The sequence below is a fragment of the Cupressus sempervirens genome, chromosome 10, assembly GCF_028749045.1.
Source record: "Cupressus sempervirens isolate cs-2001-9-10 chromosome 10, ASM2874904v1, whole genome shotgun sequence".
NCBI classification, from domain to species: domain Eukaryota; kingdom Viridiplantae; phylum Streptophyta; class Pinopsida; order Cupressales; family Cupressaceae; genus Cupressus; species Cupressus sempervirens.
The window spans coordinates 217,287,969-217,306,574 of record NC_143127.1 but is presented as its reverse complement, the minus strand read 5'-3'; the positions used below and the strand labels follow the sequence as shown (position 1 = coordinate 217,306,574).

General features: G+C 31.8%; 1 pseudogene; it reads right to left on the bottom strand.

The window, feature by feature from the left end:
- Positions 1–1,117, bottom strand: part of LOC149533409 (putative E3 ubiquitin-protein ligase ARI8) — a 96,241-nt pseudogene extending 95,124 nt beyond the window's left edge.
- Between the last annotated feature and the right edge of the window lie 17,489 nt (positions 1,118–18,606).

The window sequence follows — 18,606 nt, the reverse complement described above, 5'->3', positions numbered from 1 at the left end:
TACTTCATACCATTCTGTAGCATTCAGTCTGAGTCCTCTTTGCTAGCAGCAGTAGAAGATCCAGTTTCAGGCATTGATGGTTGTCTGGTAGCTATTTAATAGTTGTTTCCCTTGATTTAGAAATGTTGGAACGATTTTATTGAGTTTAAAGAGCAGATTAAAGGACATCAAAGAGAAAAATAAAAGCAAATGGAAATAGACACAACGCAGTGAATTACGTGGCTCACCACATCATCTGTGCCATAGGTGGCTAAACGTTCAATATAGAATGCAAACTATCAATTACGGCATCGAGAAACGTTCCAGTTTTTAATAGAAAACACAGAAATGAGACTGCAATTCATTTGCAATACAAGAATTTTAAATGGAGAATAGGATTTAAAATTACATACCTTGAATCGGCTGGAAAAAACTTGAACAGTGCCCTTGTGAAACGAATTGAAATCATGGTAAAAGAAATAAAAAACCCAGACATGGAGTGGAGCGCGCGGGACGGAGAAGCGATTAAACGGTTTAATGACAATGGGTAGAAGTAGGTGGATTAAAAACGAAACAGTCACGGCAGGAGTATGTTGGATTTTACGGTTTACTTTCACCGTTACGGAGTAACAGCGTTACAGAGGAACTTGGAAGATTACGGAGGAGATGGGGGACGGAGCTGGGGAGTGGACCCCACAGTACCACACTAAGCGGTCAACGCTTAGTGTGCGATGTTTAAGCCGCGCGTGTTCGTCCATGAACCATTCATCCAACAAATTCGAGACATTCCACTTGAAATGGTGGAGGAGAATTTTGGAGTGGGAGGGGGATAAATTAGAGCAGAAGGAAGAAACAGAATCGATGACCTCCTTTTGTCGCTCACTGATGTCTTGTGGGCTTATAACTGTGTACCATGATTTGCTCTTGCTCTCACTCTTCTCTGGCAGGCAGATTTGTACCTATGCAGTTGCACTGGAATCACAATGAGCAGAGGAAGCGTAAGAGTAATTCTATGCTGCGTACTCCATCTTGATCTTCCCCGCGTCTTCCTTAGTAATTGAATTGCTTCTGATACGGGTTTGTCTCCTTTACAGAGCAAATCAATTATGATAGATACACAGATGAGTGCATTTCCCATTTATTTACTTTCTTAAAAGTACGTCTCTTCAAATTTAATCAAAACATATCTTTTCATATTAAATTTTTACTAATATTAATTTAGTAGCTCAAAGATTGCCCCTCTTCAAATTAAGTCAAAACATACATCTTCATATTAAATTTTTACTATTATTAAGTTAAAACATACATTTTAATTTTAATTTTTTACTATTATTGTATTTGTCATATTGTATTTGGCCTAGGCAGTAGGTAACATAGTATTGTAATTACTTTTATTTAAGTAATGACTAATCTTTTTCTTTTCAACCAATATGATTTTAAGTATTTTAATTTTGAATTGTGAATTTTTATTTTTCAAAAGTATATATGTGATATTTTTAGTTTTTAAAATCGATAAAATTATTTTAAAATTTGTAAAAATATATTTAATAATTTTTTAATTTAAATAAAATGAAATAAAATATTAATACACTAATATATAATTATAGTAAAAAGAATATAGATAAATTATAATTTGTTTAATGATACACTAAGATACATTAACATACAACTATACTATTAATATATTATTCTTAACATACAACTATGCTATAAATATATTATTTTATAATATTTAAATATGAAATAGTTTTTGATAAATTACACTGAAATTATGTCTAATGATACCATTTTTATTCTACTTTATTAACTATTATGACTTAAGCCAAGTATAAGCCACTAAGTGGCACTTGTTAATTTAGTGATCAATTATGAAGCAAACATAAATAATTACATGTCCCACTTATTTATTTTCTTAAAAGTGCATCTCTTCAAATTTAATCAAAACATATCCTTTTATATTAAATTTTACTATTATTAATTTAACACTAACCATTATTAATTTATTAGTTTACAATCTTCTCTTTTCCCAAATTGCTTTAATAAACATTGTGTTATCTTTTATGATTAGAATTTCAATTATCAAGATAGTTGGACTATTCCCAACCCACCCCCCAATCCCAAAGATGATTGGGGCTTTCATGATCATGATGAACCACCATCCTTAGTTGGCACTGCATTGGCTGCCTAAGGTTGCTTTATATATATATTTTTATGAATAGTGTTTGATTTCGGCTATGGCCATGTGAACTTATTGCGGGGTGATCTTGTATCCCCCAACCTTTTTTCGTGAATTGTAATCTTAGTATATTATTTATTAATAGTAAAGGACTATTCATCAAAAATAAGTAATGGTTTTTTTATCATAGGGGTATGATAAATTATATATTTTCTTATCATAGAAAAATTCAAATTATTTCTTTTAAAAGACTCTAAAAGATTCAAAAACATATGTTATAATAGCTGTTTAACTCATCGACTCAAATACAAAGAAAATTTGGTAAAACTAGACTTACCATTTATAGGTTTTAAGTACTTCAAGTTAGACCAAGCTACTATCGTGTGTCTTCTCCTAAGAGAGGGGATAAAAATAAATTTATTAGAATTTTCCATGAATAAATTGGTTATTTGTTTAAGAAGGCCTCTTTATGTTGATCAATTGGTAGACAATTTGCAAATCACCTGGTTAAATTGGGTGGCAATCAAGTTATCCTTTTTCAGGCTTAGGCATGTGGATCTCTGAATTGAAAATCAATAGAGTTAGCACTTGATGTATTTTTCATAATGTATAAAAAAAGTGGGTTAAATTTGCATTTAGGTTTTGAACCAATCCTTTTAATTTTAAGGCTTGGCCAAGCATATTTTCTTAGATTTTTTTGCCTTAATGCACCTTTTGGTCTTAGTATCCTTGATAACAATTCTCTCAAGTCCTCTAACATGGATTTGTGGCCTTTAAAGTGCGATCCTCTATCTCTATCAGTCTATTTTCTCTATCTATGAACTCACCACAATTGGTCACTAAGGCATATAGAGATATTACCTTGTACCTCTATTCACTTATACCTCTATTAATTTGTTAGATGATTTTTGTTTGCTTCAATTAGCAAGTAAATTTCCAGTATCTACAACTCAACTAATTGTTTCTCAAAGAATTTGCTAGGTTCATGCTTTGTGTTGCAAATTATTCATTTATATTAATCTATACATGTGATGAACCATTTATGAGTGCCTTGTAACCATTTGATCCCTGCCTATAAAATTCATGCTGTCACCATGGAGTTGGCTGGTTGTTATTGAGTAATCTGTGTGTGTGCGTGTGTGTGTGAGTGTGTGTGTGTCAGAAATGCCATTATGTTCAATTAGCCTAAAAATAATAAAATCAATAACCACGTTACTAGTTGTCAGGCAGGGTTATAGAGGGCCCGAGATGACCAATATGACAATGTCAAATGAATGATACATTTACACTTAGTGCTTAATAGAAAATCATATAAGATAGCCTCTATTGGAATTACAATAGGAAGGTAAACTTCTAGGAGGGGGGTGGGGGGGTTGAATCAGTAGTTTAAACTTTTACCCATAAAATATTCACCACACATCCATCTCATACATTCAATAAGTAAACTAAAATACCATGTAAAGCATGTACATCTAAATTATATAAACAAGTAAGCATTCACACATATATGACACTAGATATGATTACCTAGAAACCCCTCAGTGGGAAGGTAAAACTAGGGCGAGATGACACACACAAATCTTCACTACTGTAGTAATAAAGTGTATCCAATGAAGGTTACAATATTTGATCATGAGACATGATCTACCTTGTGAAAGGTCTACCCTGTTAAAGGCTTACAAAGACTATTAGGTCTTACCTTGTTAAAGGATTTCAACACCCTATTATAAGTGTGCCTTGTTAAAGGACTTTAAATCACAATCAAGTAAGCACCTTGTTAGAAGATTTCAATACAACCTGTTAGGACTACTCTGTTAAAAGATTTAATTGATTCACTTATTAGAATGACTCAACATTGGTCATGCAATTAGCACTATGTTGCTTGATGACAGATCACCTCTAAATTGATGTATTCTTGATCCTTCTTGATCATATGTCTCTCTTCTATTTACTATTTCCTTCCTTTATTCTCCTCTAATTGATTCTACAATGCAATTTCAGTCCACAACTCCTTAGCCACCATGAATACTCCGTTTGCTCATGTAAAATTCTCTCTTCACTCCTTTCCACACACATATGAAGTTTAAGGTTTTCCTCCTTAAGAAGACCTAGGTGACTTAGGGTTAGGTATGAATCAATGGCCATAATTCATCCATTTTGCTGCTTAAAGCTTCCCTTTACCTAATTGGATGCATGGACTTCATAGGGATTCCAACTTAAGATTCATCCTTATCACCATAATATCATAATTCAATTTGTAAGTTGGCTCAAAAATGGGTTACATTGTAGTTTGTGCCAATACAAACAACTATGACAAAACTGTGTTACTCGGCATATGAAGTCTTTGATGCTTGTCATATACTAATTTCTATACTATGACTCGACATGCATTGCTTACTTGGCTCCTGAATCACTAGGCATACAGTGTCTACTCAACACTCATTATGGACTTGGCATGCTCTATCTTATACATGTTGTGCTCAACATTTACTATATTTGTCAATTGTTTAATAAGTGGCTTAGTTTCATCTGGAGTAGGCAGACTGAATACATCCAAGAAGACATCTTTAATATCAAGCAAAGCTTGCCTCTGCCTATGCTTCCTTCTAAGTATTTGTTGATATTCCTTTTTGGCCAAGGCTTCTTTTAGTATACCCATTTGCTCTATTGTCATTGTGGCATAATCATATTTTGGAAAAACAATTTCTTCATCTAGGCTTACATTTCCATATATTATTACCTCTTTTGCCTTTGATGAACTTGGACTTGGCACTAAGAATTTCAAAGGTGTTGCATCTGTACTTGGCCTCTAAAGAGTGTGACTAGGAGTTCTAGATTCTAGTAAAGTTACCAAGGCTTGAATTGATGCTTGCTCCTTCTACTTGGGTGTCAACTCGATCTCTTCAGGCTTGTCCATTTTTGCCACAATGCCTTGAATTGCACCTTGAACTTGTGCTAGAGGTGTAGATAAATCTATCTAACCTATTTGACTCTAGGTTTTAGTAGTGCCTTTAGTTTCTATTTTATCCTCTCCAACTGTATCAACCTTTTCTGATGTAACTTTTGGTATTTTATCTAAATATTGTATACTAGTGACTCGAGGGGTGATGTTCGGTGGTTCTTGTGTTTTCACCTCTTCCCTTTTAGTGTCAATCACTGATTTCTAAATTTCATCTACACTCACTAATATAGGGTTGTCACATTAATTATCCTATAGTGTAGTTTGATCAAGTATCATTTTCAAGTCTTCCTTTGTTAAAGGGTTGATTTTTCGAGCAGTAAGATCAAAGAACATCCTTTATTGTAAATATTTTAATATTCACCCTTGTTATTTGAGGACTAACATTTGGCAATTGTGTATCTTGTACACTCTGTTCTTGTTTTTGCTCTACCTCAATTGTTGCCTGATCATCGACATTCATTTAGTACCTCCCTCAACTATGCCTTTATTGTTGTCGTCTTCTTTATCATCTTTAACCTCAATAGGCTCCTATTCTCCTTCTTTTGTTGTAGCTAGTCTATATGTAATTTTCCACATTTGTGTGGTCTTCTTTACAACATCTTCTATGTTACTCTACAATATGTTGAAAGCTATATATTTAGGAACAAATCTAATAGCATATTTCATTATGGCTTTAGCAAATGACATTTCCCTAATTTGTCTTTCTAGGTTCAAACAATAATGCTATTTTTGCTCAATTCTATCATCTAGGCTTTTAGGAATATAGTTGGAAATCTCTAGAGGTGCTTTCTTAAAAAATTTCATCATGGCATATATTGCCTCCTCCACTTGATTATTTTCAACTTTTCCAAGATTATCAAAATCAATGTGAGAAAATCCTGATAAATCAGCATTATTTCTAACATTCTCACATAGGTTGTCTAGATCTTAAGATAGATTATGACTCACCACTTGGAATTGGTTATTTTCATAAGATTCTATTCTTTCCTCATCAGATTCAACTTGAGCAATGTACTTTCTCCTTGGTCTTTTTTGTGCTCCTCCTTCCTACTTTGTAGGTTATGCTTTCTCTTTAGCCTTTTATGCAATGACATGTGCACTAGCCCTTGTGGTATGTGGTGTATGTTTGGGCTAGCTTGGTTTAGTGACCTTCTTGAGTCTTGTTAATAGGCCAACACTAGGGAAAATAGTAATAAAATAATTAATGATTTATGATGACATTTGACTTGTCTATACATGTCAATGAGAGAGCGTAAGCTTGCGAAAGGCATTCGAGCAATATGCTATCAAGGGATGCAGGTTGTGAGCTACGTGATTATGAATGCAACTAGAACACACAAAAGAAAACCTACAACAAAGCAAAATAAAATTGGCGACAGGAACTATCACTTCCTAGCGACAAGATCTTCTCTTTTATGTTCAAACGATAGGAACTATAAAGAAATTGTAGCAAACTCTAAAACAACAACTTTAACACAAATCATAAAGCCAAATCTAAAACATGGAACCTAATTTAAAATAAATAAAAGGTTTATAAATTCTCAAACAATAAAGTATATAGTGAAAACCTTAATACAACTAATATAATTCTCAATGATTAAGCATGGAATATAGGGATGAATTATAGATACAAATACTATATGAAATACTAAATTGAAATGAGACAACATAAATAATTAAGACACTAAAATACTGATATGAAATTATATAGAACATAAACAATTAAGACATACAACTTACAAAAATATATAAAATATATTTATATACATTCCGTAGCGGAGAGTGCACACCCTTCCTCCCAACAAACCGATTGAAGAAAAAGCTCAAAGAACTCTTAAATCAGCTCAACACAATAATATATTTTTGATATTATGATTCATACATTCTTCTCCTGCTCTCTTGAATATGTGATGGCTTATATAGCCTTTCTCATATAAAACAAACAATTCCATTTTTATCATGGATGTTTAGTCTTTATGGCTGAAACTTATTGTTTTATTTTTAATAAAGAGTGTAAAATATATGACCAGTCTTTTTATAATGCAATAAACTAATTTCTTAACAATATACTAATTATTTGCAAACTATTTTTCTAGTAATATAACAAATAAACAATATGAAAATCTAGCCAAAATGGTAAATGTGAAATTTTGGCCTTTAGAGAACCACTCATAACTCTTTTCTCATTCACATTTTAAAGATTTTGTCATGCGAGAACAAAATTGGCTCTATTTTGGGAAAAAACCCATATCTTGGACTTTTCAAATTCTTCTTCATTTTCTCATAAACTGCCACACAATATTGACTATAAAAAATGTTTGAATTGTGATTTCTTGCAAAATTCAAATAAATATAATAATATCATTATATTTTCTTTAGCATATTCCTTAGTCAATATTGTTTAATAAAAAAAACTCCAAATAAATACCAATAAGAGTTCTCCATAGAGGGTGATAGAATGCATGTTGCAAATATATATTTCAATGCAAAAAGAATAAGGCTTATTAGTAAAGATAATCAATAATTCCTTTCCATAATCTAATCTCAAAATTAAATTAAATATAACTTATATATTAAATCATTTGCAACATAAAACGGTTAAATGATATGAAAATAGAATGGAATTGGAATGCACTAATATGATGAAATGTGATAGAAAATGGGACATTATTTGCTCTCATCATTCCCCCGAACTTAACATATTGCATGTCCTCGTGTAATCATTATGATTAAGAGCTCTTAGGTTTGCACTTGTAACCTTTATCTTTTCTTTCTTTCTTTTTCTCTTTTCATTTTTTTTTTTTTTTTCTTTTCTACCTTTTTGTGTTGATGACATTACAAAAATTAGTTTCCATGCTTAGCCATATGAAATAGGTGATAGGCAAAAAGAAATATAAGGGGGACTAATTAATGAAATCAAATTATTATGCAAGTTGAAATAATGATATTTATGGTGAAATGATAAGGAAAAGGATAAATAATGGGTGATAATGGGCGAATGGATAAGTAATTAGATGATACACCTCCCCTCCAACTAAAAAGGTTGACCATCCTAGGAAACATGGAGGGGCTAAGTATGAGTGTTGTAAAATGATCAATATATTAAGAAATATTAATAAAGGTAAGAGATAAAATAATGAAAAATAAAATTGACTATTTTACCAACTCACATGTTGAGGGAAGCCAAGGCATCTCAATAATATTGATAATAAAGTTGCAACAAGGAACCAAAGAGTATACCAAGAACTGCAACACCACAAAAGAGCACCATTAGACTAAAAGTAGTAGACAAAATTCTTCTAGAAGGAACCAAAATAGTCAAGAAGTCTTGTAACTTGAGGAGCCACCAAAATCTAATTGAAGCAATATAGATCACACTGAAGGGAGCAAAATTCACTATTCATAAAACCTCAACTAAATGTGTAGTGTATACCCAAGGTGATCAATGGGGATCACCATAATGGAAGCACAACCACAAAACTAAGTAATACAAGATATTAGAGAAACTAAGAGAGATAAAGGCCTATAGAAGTAGATAAGTGTCCCTAAAAAATAGCCACCTCAAACCAATTATTGCATTTGTTTCTTTTTTTGATTTTTTGTTTTTTTTAAAAATAAATTTTGATAATGACAAGTGACTGTTGGCAAGCCAGTTTTCAATCGCTCACAACTTAATGGCATTGTAAAAATATTTTTCACCACTAAAAAGTAATTTTACAACTAACATCTACAAGAAACCAGTTTTCAGATATTAACTGGCCAACAACACCAGAAGGTTTTAATTGTTGGATCTTTTATTATTATTATTATTAATTTATTTTTTCTGCTTTTTTTTGTTCTTTTTTCTATATTTTATCAATTTTTTTTCATTTTTAATAACTGCATACAATGAACAAAGAAATGAAATCCTGACATGGATGATGAAAAATGATACCATAAAAAACTTAAGCTTTTCTCCATGACCATGTAGAAGGTACTATTGAAACTTGATTGCATAAGAAACTTGAAATGGTGACCAAGAATAAGGTCTGCAAAGTTGGGAACACTGCACCAATCAACCTTGATCTATGTGTCTCATGCCACTGAATTTGAAAGCTTCTTAGAGAACTTTAGAACACACTAGGACATTGGATGAAATAAGTACTCACAAGGATGATGATACTTATTTGACATAGTGCTCTGATGATGATAAAACTAGATCACCCAGCATGAAGTTGTGCTACATATCCAATCCTTGTAAAGAATGAGAGATATCCATTTTCTGAAATAAAAAACACCTTCATTATCAAGGACAAGGTCATAGAGTGAAATACCAATGATAGTCTCCAATGTGTCCATAGAACTTAAGAGAGGAATGCAGTAGCTGGAAAGATGCTCTAGATTCTTATAAATATCTTCAAAGTATTATCAGATGTGTTGTGGAATAATCATGAATCTCATAGACTAGGTTGTATGTTTTTCCTCCATGTGATAAATCACCAAAGAAAAAAAATCTCATCTCAATGTGGTAAACACTTTATGCCATAATCTTCTTGTGATCTTGAATAGGTGAAACATACATGGACCATGTTGGCTCTTAATTTAATAGTTTTACAAACAACCAAGAAACCAAACAAATGCATCTAAGGCTAGCAAATTAATAATAGACTGCAGTCAGGTGCATTCATCATAGGAATTTGCTAGCCTTAGATGCATTTGTCTAGTTTCTTGGTTGTTTGTAAAACTATTAAATCAGGAGCCAACAGATCAGATAGCTAGCAAGCCTACACAATGTTAACAAAGCCAACAAAGTATGTTTTGTAATGCTTGTTTAGAAGAACATCATCAATTGGTATTAGTTCTAGGAGCATGTCACCACAAAAAGAGACCTGTAACCATATTGTCAAAACCAAGCATATCAAGTATAGTAAAACAATTTTACCCAATTAAAAACCCTACCATTAAGTGAGCAATACATTTATACAAATGGTAGGTTGAGTCATTAATATAAATAAACACTTATAAAAATAAAAGAATGTGATTACAATGATTATACCAATGTCAATCAACATAAGAATACATACCTTGAATTGTTTAGATGTCACATGGTGAAGTTTTTAAAAAGGACCAATGAGATAATCAATGAAACTTGACTAGAAATCATCCAAGAACCACAAGATTGGAGGGATTGCCCCAAACTTAACTTCATGCTACAAGGTCATGAGAACATTAGGAAAACGAAAAAAATTAGGCAACCCAAGAGAGAGTAGCACATCATTAGAATTCTGTGAGCCTTTTGTAATGATAGATATATTTAATATTTCAATAATTCAATGGATGTACTCCCATTTAACTATAGGTTATAAAAGCATAGGGAAGTCAAATCATCCAAGGAATCAAGAAATTATCATGTATAATCAATGAATGATCATTGTAAGATAGAAGAACCAAGAATGAAGAATATATGGATATTAATACCTTGACCCTTATTAAATAATCATCCATAGTTTATTTTGTCATCTTAGGACAATGGAAAGAATCAACAATGAGAAATCATCCAGTTTTAACATACTGGCCATTAATGCATAGAATCCCTTATAATTGTGCTTAATCAATTATTGGTCCCAAATCAATAAGTATGTGAGGGATGCACATTTTAACCATAGGCCTCCAAATATCAATATGTCTAAGTACAAAAATAAAATATAGATCTTGGAGGATCTGGCAACATGTTTGTGAAATATGAAATGCATATGGTTTAACATTACTTAGTGAATAATCATAAACACATATGCTTATCAGTCCACTAATTAAAATTGATGTAGTTTGAAGTATGGGCTCATTTGTGGGTATTTTGAATTCACTAAGTGGAAAAGAAGAACAAATTTGATTATAATTCAATAAATAATATTGTTTGTTTAATTTAATTAAACCAAAATGCCATTCCTTAAGTGTATTGATATATTTCAATGTTGATTTATCAATTTTAACCATATCATTAGATGGTAAAGGGATCCATGAACATTTATATGTACTATTAACCTCCTTATTATAAAGTGGTATCTAAGGCAATATAGTTGCCTTTGGTGGATAAGGTCGAGTGGATAGAATATGATGCGAATAAGAGAATGAATATGGTAAGAAGTATGGAGATAACATAGATGTGAATAAGTAGAATGGGTGAAATGAAGATGGTAAGGATGGATATGGTGTAATATAAGAGGGATATATGGGTTGTTGTGAGCATGCATGCTTACATTCATTGTGCATGCTAGGTGGAGAAGTACATTTTGAAGAAATATGTTGGCTTTGTAATGAATTAGAGTGACAATACATGTTACTAACATAATGCATACCTTGATCTTTGTGAGTTGGCATTTTAAATGGTTCATAAATTACAAGAAAAACTTGTTCACTTCCACTCTCATGGTAAGGATCACAGATATATTGTACCTCATTCACATTATGCTCTTGGTTGACTAGGCATATGCATTGATCATCTTTCCTGTAGCAATTGGAACAACAAATAGTTAAATTTTCATCCTCAAAATCACATTGCTCTAAGAATTCATCAATCATTTTCTCATGTTCAAACATAGAGATAGAATTATTGCATACTTGAGATAATGGAAGATTGAGATCATTTAAGTTGCATTCATTAGGTAGAGAGGGTATTAAAATCTCACCTTTGGTCAATGTGATTTCCCTACCAATTTCTTCTTTTATTTTTAAATTTGAAGGCGTGGGTCTAGGGGTCGCAACCACCAATGGGGTCAAGGGGCAATGCCCCTTGGGAGATCCTGGAGCAACACCCAAGCACATTTTTCCCCTTGTGTTCCCTTCAAATTTTGCAATTTTGAAACAATTTTCACCCAAAATTGATGTACTTGAACAACCTTGGAAATGCATCATTTTAAACATTTTTTCTTCAAAATAGCTTCTTTTCTTTACCAATTACTCACAACTAGGGATAATGTAAAATTGAATTTTATTTCAAAAGCAACTAATGAATCTAATTTCTAAGGCCTACTTGCAAGCTCTAAAACAAAACTCTTAAACCAATGCATCTATATGATTTAAGCAATACAAATTAAGATTAATGACTTAAGCAAGGCTAGCAATTGCAAAAGCTTTCATCCTAATGCACTGTTCCTAACTAAACTCATCAAGCTAACATGCCTTTGACACCTTTCCCCAACAACAATGCCAAAATGATAGGCCAACATTGAGGCAAATAATAATAAAAGAATTGTTAGAAGTTGTAATCTTTTCTTGGTGTGTTTATAAACCAAGGTTAGACCTCCTTTATTTATTGTTATAATATATTAGGATATAAGCCAAGGTATCCTAATATATTTCTTTTTTGTCCTTTTTCCACTACATCTTATTTTTTCATCTAGTGGACTATGTGAGGACAAATATATATTGTAATTTGTAATTTAGATTATTCCTCCTTAAGAGGAATCTCACACTTGGCCTCACACACTTATGAATGGTGGCATTCATAGACATGGGAGTTACATTCTAACTCCTCTCTCACATCTCTATTTAAGATATGACCCTCCTCTCTCATTTCTAATGAGGTTTCTTCCTCTTCTCAATTATTGTATGAGCGATTGCTCTCTTGCTCTCTCTCTTTTTCTTCTTAGGCTTTTCATGCCTCATTCATAATGTCACAAGGGGTTTTCTTTGCTTTTCCCTTTCCAAATATCTTGTCTCATGGTGTTGGAGCTTGAAGCTTTCTCTCTCCTATTTTATGGTAATATCTTTTCATGCATTAACTCACTTAGATTCTTTCCTGGTTTTTGCTTATTTCCATATTTCTTTTTCCATTTTTAACAAGAATTAATGATTTATGAAAATGTTAGGCTGGTCTATACATGTCAATCCAAGAGTGTAAGCTTACGAAAAGCATCTGAGAAATATGCTATCAAGGGATGCAAGTTGTGAGTTGAGTGATTATGAATGCAACTAGAACACATGGAAGAAAACCTACAACAAAGCAAAATAAAATTGGCAATAGGAATTGTCACTTCTTGGCGACAAGATCTTCTCTTTTATCTTCAAGTGATAGGAACTATAAAAAAATTTCAAAAAACTTTGAAACAACAACTTTAACACAAATCATAAAGCCAAATCTAAAACATGGAATCTAATTTAAAATAAATAAAAGATTCATAAATTTTCAAACAATAAAGTATATAGTGAAAACCTTAATACAACTAATATAATTCTAAATGATTAAGCATGAAACATAGTGATGAATTATAGATACAAATACTATATGAAATAATAATTTGAAATGAGACAACATAAATAATTAAGACACTAAAATATTGATATGAAATTATATAGAACATAAACAATTAAGAAATACAACTTACAAAAATATATAAAATATATTTATATACATTCGGTAGCGGAGAGTGTGTGCCCTTCCTCCCAACAAACCTATTGAAGAAAATTCTCAAAGAACTCTTAAATCAGCTCAACAAAATAATATAGCTATGATATTATCATTTATACATTCTTCTCCTACTCTGTTGAATATGTGATGGCTTATATAGCCTTTTACATATAAAATAAACAATTCCATGTTTATCATGGAAGTTTAGTCTTTATGGCTGAAACGTATTGTTTTATTTTTAATAAAGAGTGTAAAATATATGACCACTCTTTCTATAAGACAATAAACTAATTTCTTAACAATATACTAATTGTTTGCAAACTAATTTTCTAGTAATATAACAAATAAACAATATGAAAATCTGGCCAAAATGGTAAATCTAAAATTTTGTCCTTTAGAGAACCACTAATAAAAAAATTGTCATTCACTTTCTAAGATTTTTCCATGTGAGAGAATTGGCTCTATTCTGGACCAAACCCATATCTCAGATTTTTTAGATTCTTCTTCATTTTCTCAGAAACTACCACACAATATTGACTATATAAAATGTTTGAATTGTGATTTCTTGCAAAATTCTAATAAATATAATAATATCATTATATTTTCTTCAACATATTCCTTAGTCAATATTGTTGTAATAGAAAATACTCCAAATAAATACCAATAAGAGTCTTGCATAGAAGGTGATAGAATGCATGCTGCAAATATATATTTCAATGCAAAAAGAATAAGGCTTATTAGTAAAGATAATAAATAATTACTTTCCATAATCTAATCTCAAAACTAAATTAAATATAAATTATATATTAAATCATTTGCAACATAAAATTGTGAAATGATATGAAAATAGAATGGAATTGAAATGCAAAAATATGATGAAATGTGATAGAAAATGGGGCATTATTTGCTCTCATCAGTTGTCACTACTTGTGTCTTATCTTTTCTCTTCTTCTTATTAGTAGGATTAGGTGCTTCCTCAACTTCTTTTTCCTCAACACCTTCTTCAATTTTTGTTTCTTGCTCTTGTTGATCTTCACCCTTTCCTTGTGTTAATGCAAGGAGTGCTTGGGTCTAAGTGTCTTCTTCTTCTTCATCCTCTTCCTCCTCAACAACTTCACTGAATTTAGCTTTCAATTTCTTTACCAACTTCTCCTTCTTCTTGATGATAGAGGCAATCTTTAATTCAATGGTAATCTTAGATTTGGCGATCACATAATTACGAAATGCTTTGACATCTTTATCTAACTCTTCTGCAAGTAATGTTGTTATTGCTGCAGAGGCCTCATCTACATTAGTTTCATAGCCTAATGGCTTTAGCCATCTCAATGTTGGAGTTGTTGCTTGAAAAAATGCAAAATCAACATCAACTAGGAAATAAACATCATCATAATGTTTTTCAACTAATGATACTATAATCCTCAATCTTTTCTTCATAGATTGCTTGAAGTCCTCAAAGTAACTTGTCATTATTGAATCAAAATTTTTACCTAATTATTCAATGAACTCTCCTATTTGAATTTCCACAAACTGATTTTTCTTCCATGCCATAGTGCCAATTGTAGGAAATGTGTTTTGAACATTAAAAAAATAGATCCAAATTTGTACTGAGCACCCTTTGTTTTCCTTGTTGCTCCTTTCAATCAATTGTTGTACCTGTAACTTGGCAAGATCATATGTATGATCCTTCTTCACAATCTTGTAAGCCACATCCACTACAATATAGGGTACACTATTCAATCTTCTTGATTGGTAAAACTTATGTGAAATTACCCTTACTGCAAAATCTATCAGAGGATCTGTGATAGTGTCAATTATCATTCCCCTCTTATTCCATATAGCCCCTATGTTCTTTTCAATAACCTCTTTTGACTTTCTCCTCATAGTATTTGGTCAGTCTAGGGTTAGATACCCTATTACCCTATGGATTATTCTTTTGGTTATTCTAATTGATCCATTGTCTAAGTATAGTGAACTATCATGAATCCTACTCAATACAATCTTGATCCATTCAGTTTTGAAAACATTAGGGAAATCTAGGGCATGAGTTAACCCTTTCATTTCTACAATCTTGAATTCTTCCCTTAACACACCATTTTCACAAAGTTTTTCATATTCTTCTCTTATTTCCATGTCACCAATACTCCCAATTTTACAATTGTAACACTTTCTGACATCTTGAATCATTAACACTTTTAGTGCTATCATCGATAATGCACCAGAGAGATCTTTTTTGTATGTAATGTCTGGTATGGCTTTGAAAATAGGTTGTTTTACTTTTTTACTAACCAACCAAACATTTAAAACCTCTTTACCCTCCACACCCTTTGAACTAGATGCCATTTTACAAAACTAGAGTTTACAAAATAGGGAACAACGTAGCTCAACACACGATAAATACCTTGAAAAATATGATAAAATGGTGTTGAATTGTTGTTCAAATCTCCTACAATCACTTCAAATGAATTTCTAGATCACCTCTAGATCTTCTTGTTTTTTCTTCATTTTGAATGATGTTAAATGAGAAAAAATTGATCAAATACCTCTTTGAAATATTGTAATTAATGCTAAGTGCTTACACAACTGTAACCTTGACATCAACTAATTTCTGGCTCACTCAACATCCACTAGTTTTTCATTCATTCAGCAACCATTATGAGCTTGATAATAACTATCTAGTCTATTAGCTCAGTATCCTCTAACATTTCACTCAACAATCATAGAAAACTTTTCATGCTTGGTAATAACATAAAAAACTTAAAGACTTTTTCTTTGATTCCTAATAACATCTTGCATCTTTATTCATTCTTACTTAGACTTTTTAGTACTAAATCTTTTGGAACTGATGTATGATATAATTTTTGAATATCAGTCCCACATACCTCTCAATTTATTAGTTTGATGAGGTGTGATCACTTGGCCCATTGGGTGAAGTGATCCCTTCTCCACTTGATGTGTTGTAATCCTTCTTTTTCTTCCATGTCTTGTTCATTTCATTTTTGACATTTTCAATATCTGCTTTTCCTTTGCCTTTACCTTTATTGAACTCACAAAATTGGTGCCTTTGACCTTGTTGGACAATATCAACTAATGTGACCAATCTTCAAATAACTAAAACATGTGGTTTGACTCAACCACCTTTTGTAGTCACTTCTGAAGTGATTCCTAAAAAAATTCTCAAAAACATGTCCATACTCTTGACAATAATGATAGCTATATCTTGTGTTATAATCCCAGTTGTAAGAGTTGTCATTGTTCCTTACCTTTATTTTCTTGTCTGATGATGACATGGGTTTGGATTTGCACTCAAAAGCTCTATGTCCATACTTCCAACAATTGTAACAATATCCTTCAAATCCTTGTGTGTGCATGGTCTTAGTTCTACATTCATGTGTTTGATGACCTTTCTTATTGCACTTATGGTAGTAAACCATTCTCTTATGCTTAACATTCTGATTTGTAGCCTTGCTCCTGCACATATTAGCAATATGTCCTTTATTACCACAATTATGACAAGTAGGTTGAGAATTCTTACCTTTTTTGCTCCTTTCTTCAACACTTTTGGATGACTCTCCTTCTTTAGTACTTGTGTATCCTAGTCTAGATGTATCATTGTTGGATTTAGGGGATATCAATAATTGCTCAAAGTATTTGATGGCTTCACTAAGTATATTAAAACTTTCAGCAAATTGCTTTTCCCTTTTAGGTCATTATTCAGCTGCTCATTCTGCAAGTTTAATGCTATTATCTCAATGTCCTTGACATTCAGTTCATAGTTGGCATTACTCATTTGACTCAAAGTATCCAAATGCATGCTAGCAATCTTAGTTAGCTCTAATGATTTCTCTTCCAGTCTGTTGGTAAAAACTCTTTTGTCATCTTTAATCATGGCTTTGTCTTCCATAGCTTTCTTTTTCTATTCAGTCACCTCATATAGTAATATGGCTTGTGTTTCTTGTTCTAACTTGAGATTTTTAATTTCTTCAGCTTGGTCTCTATTCTTTTCCATTAGGTCTACAATCTCTTCATCAAATTCATTGGATTCTCCATTAGAAAATATCTTATTAATGTCCATCTCTTTGTATTGTGTTTCATTCTCCTTAATAATAATTTCCTTCCTTCTCTTCAAAGATTTCTTTAAGCCTTCTCTTGCTTCATTTAGTTGATGTAGAATGAGTTGTATTTCAATTTTGTGATTCTCAATTATCTTTTCCAACTTATGGACTTCCATTTTCAAGATCTTTCCTCAAAGTTACAAAGCTTCTCTTTCAAAGAATAAGGCTTTGATACCAATTTTTTGAATTACAATAGGAAAGGTAAACTTCTATTTGGGGTGGGGAGGGGGCTATGAATTGGTAGTTTAAACTTTGACCCATAAAACATTCACCACACATCCATCTCATACATTTAATAAGTAAATTAAAATACCATGTAAAGAATGTACATCTAAATCATGTAAACAAGTAATCATTCACACATATATGACACCAGATATGATTACCCAGAAACCTTCTAATGAGAAGGTAAAATTGGGGTGGAGATGACACCCACAAATCTTCACTATTGTAGTAATAAAGTGTATCCAATGAAGGTTACAATATTTTATCATGAGACATGATCTACTCTATGAAAGGTCTACTTTGTTAAAGTCTTACAAAGATTATTAGGTCTTACCTTGTTAAAGGATTTCAACACCCTGTTAGAAGTGTGTCTTGTGAAAGGACTTTAACTAACAATTAATTAAGCACCTTGTTAAAGGATTTTAATACAGCCTATTAGAACCACTCTATTAAGAGATATAACTAATTTACCTATTAGAATGACTCAACATTGATCTTGTTGTTAGCACTTTTTTTCTTGATGACAAATCACCTCTAAACTAATATATTCTTGATCCTTCTTGATTAGATGTGTCTCTATTATTTACTCTTTCCTTCCTCTATTATCCTTTAATTAATTTTGCAATGCAATTTCAATTCAAAAAATTTTAGCCACCATGAATACTCTATTTGTGCATGCAAACTTCTTTCTTCACTCCTTTCCATGCACATATGAAGTTTAGGGTTTGTCCTCCTTAAGAAGACCTAGGTGACTTAGATTTAGGTA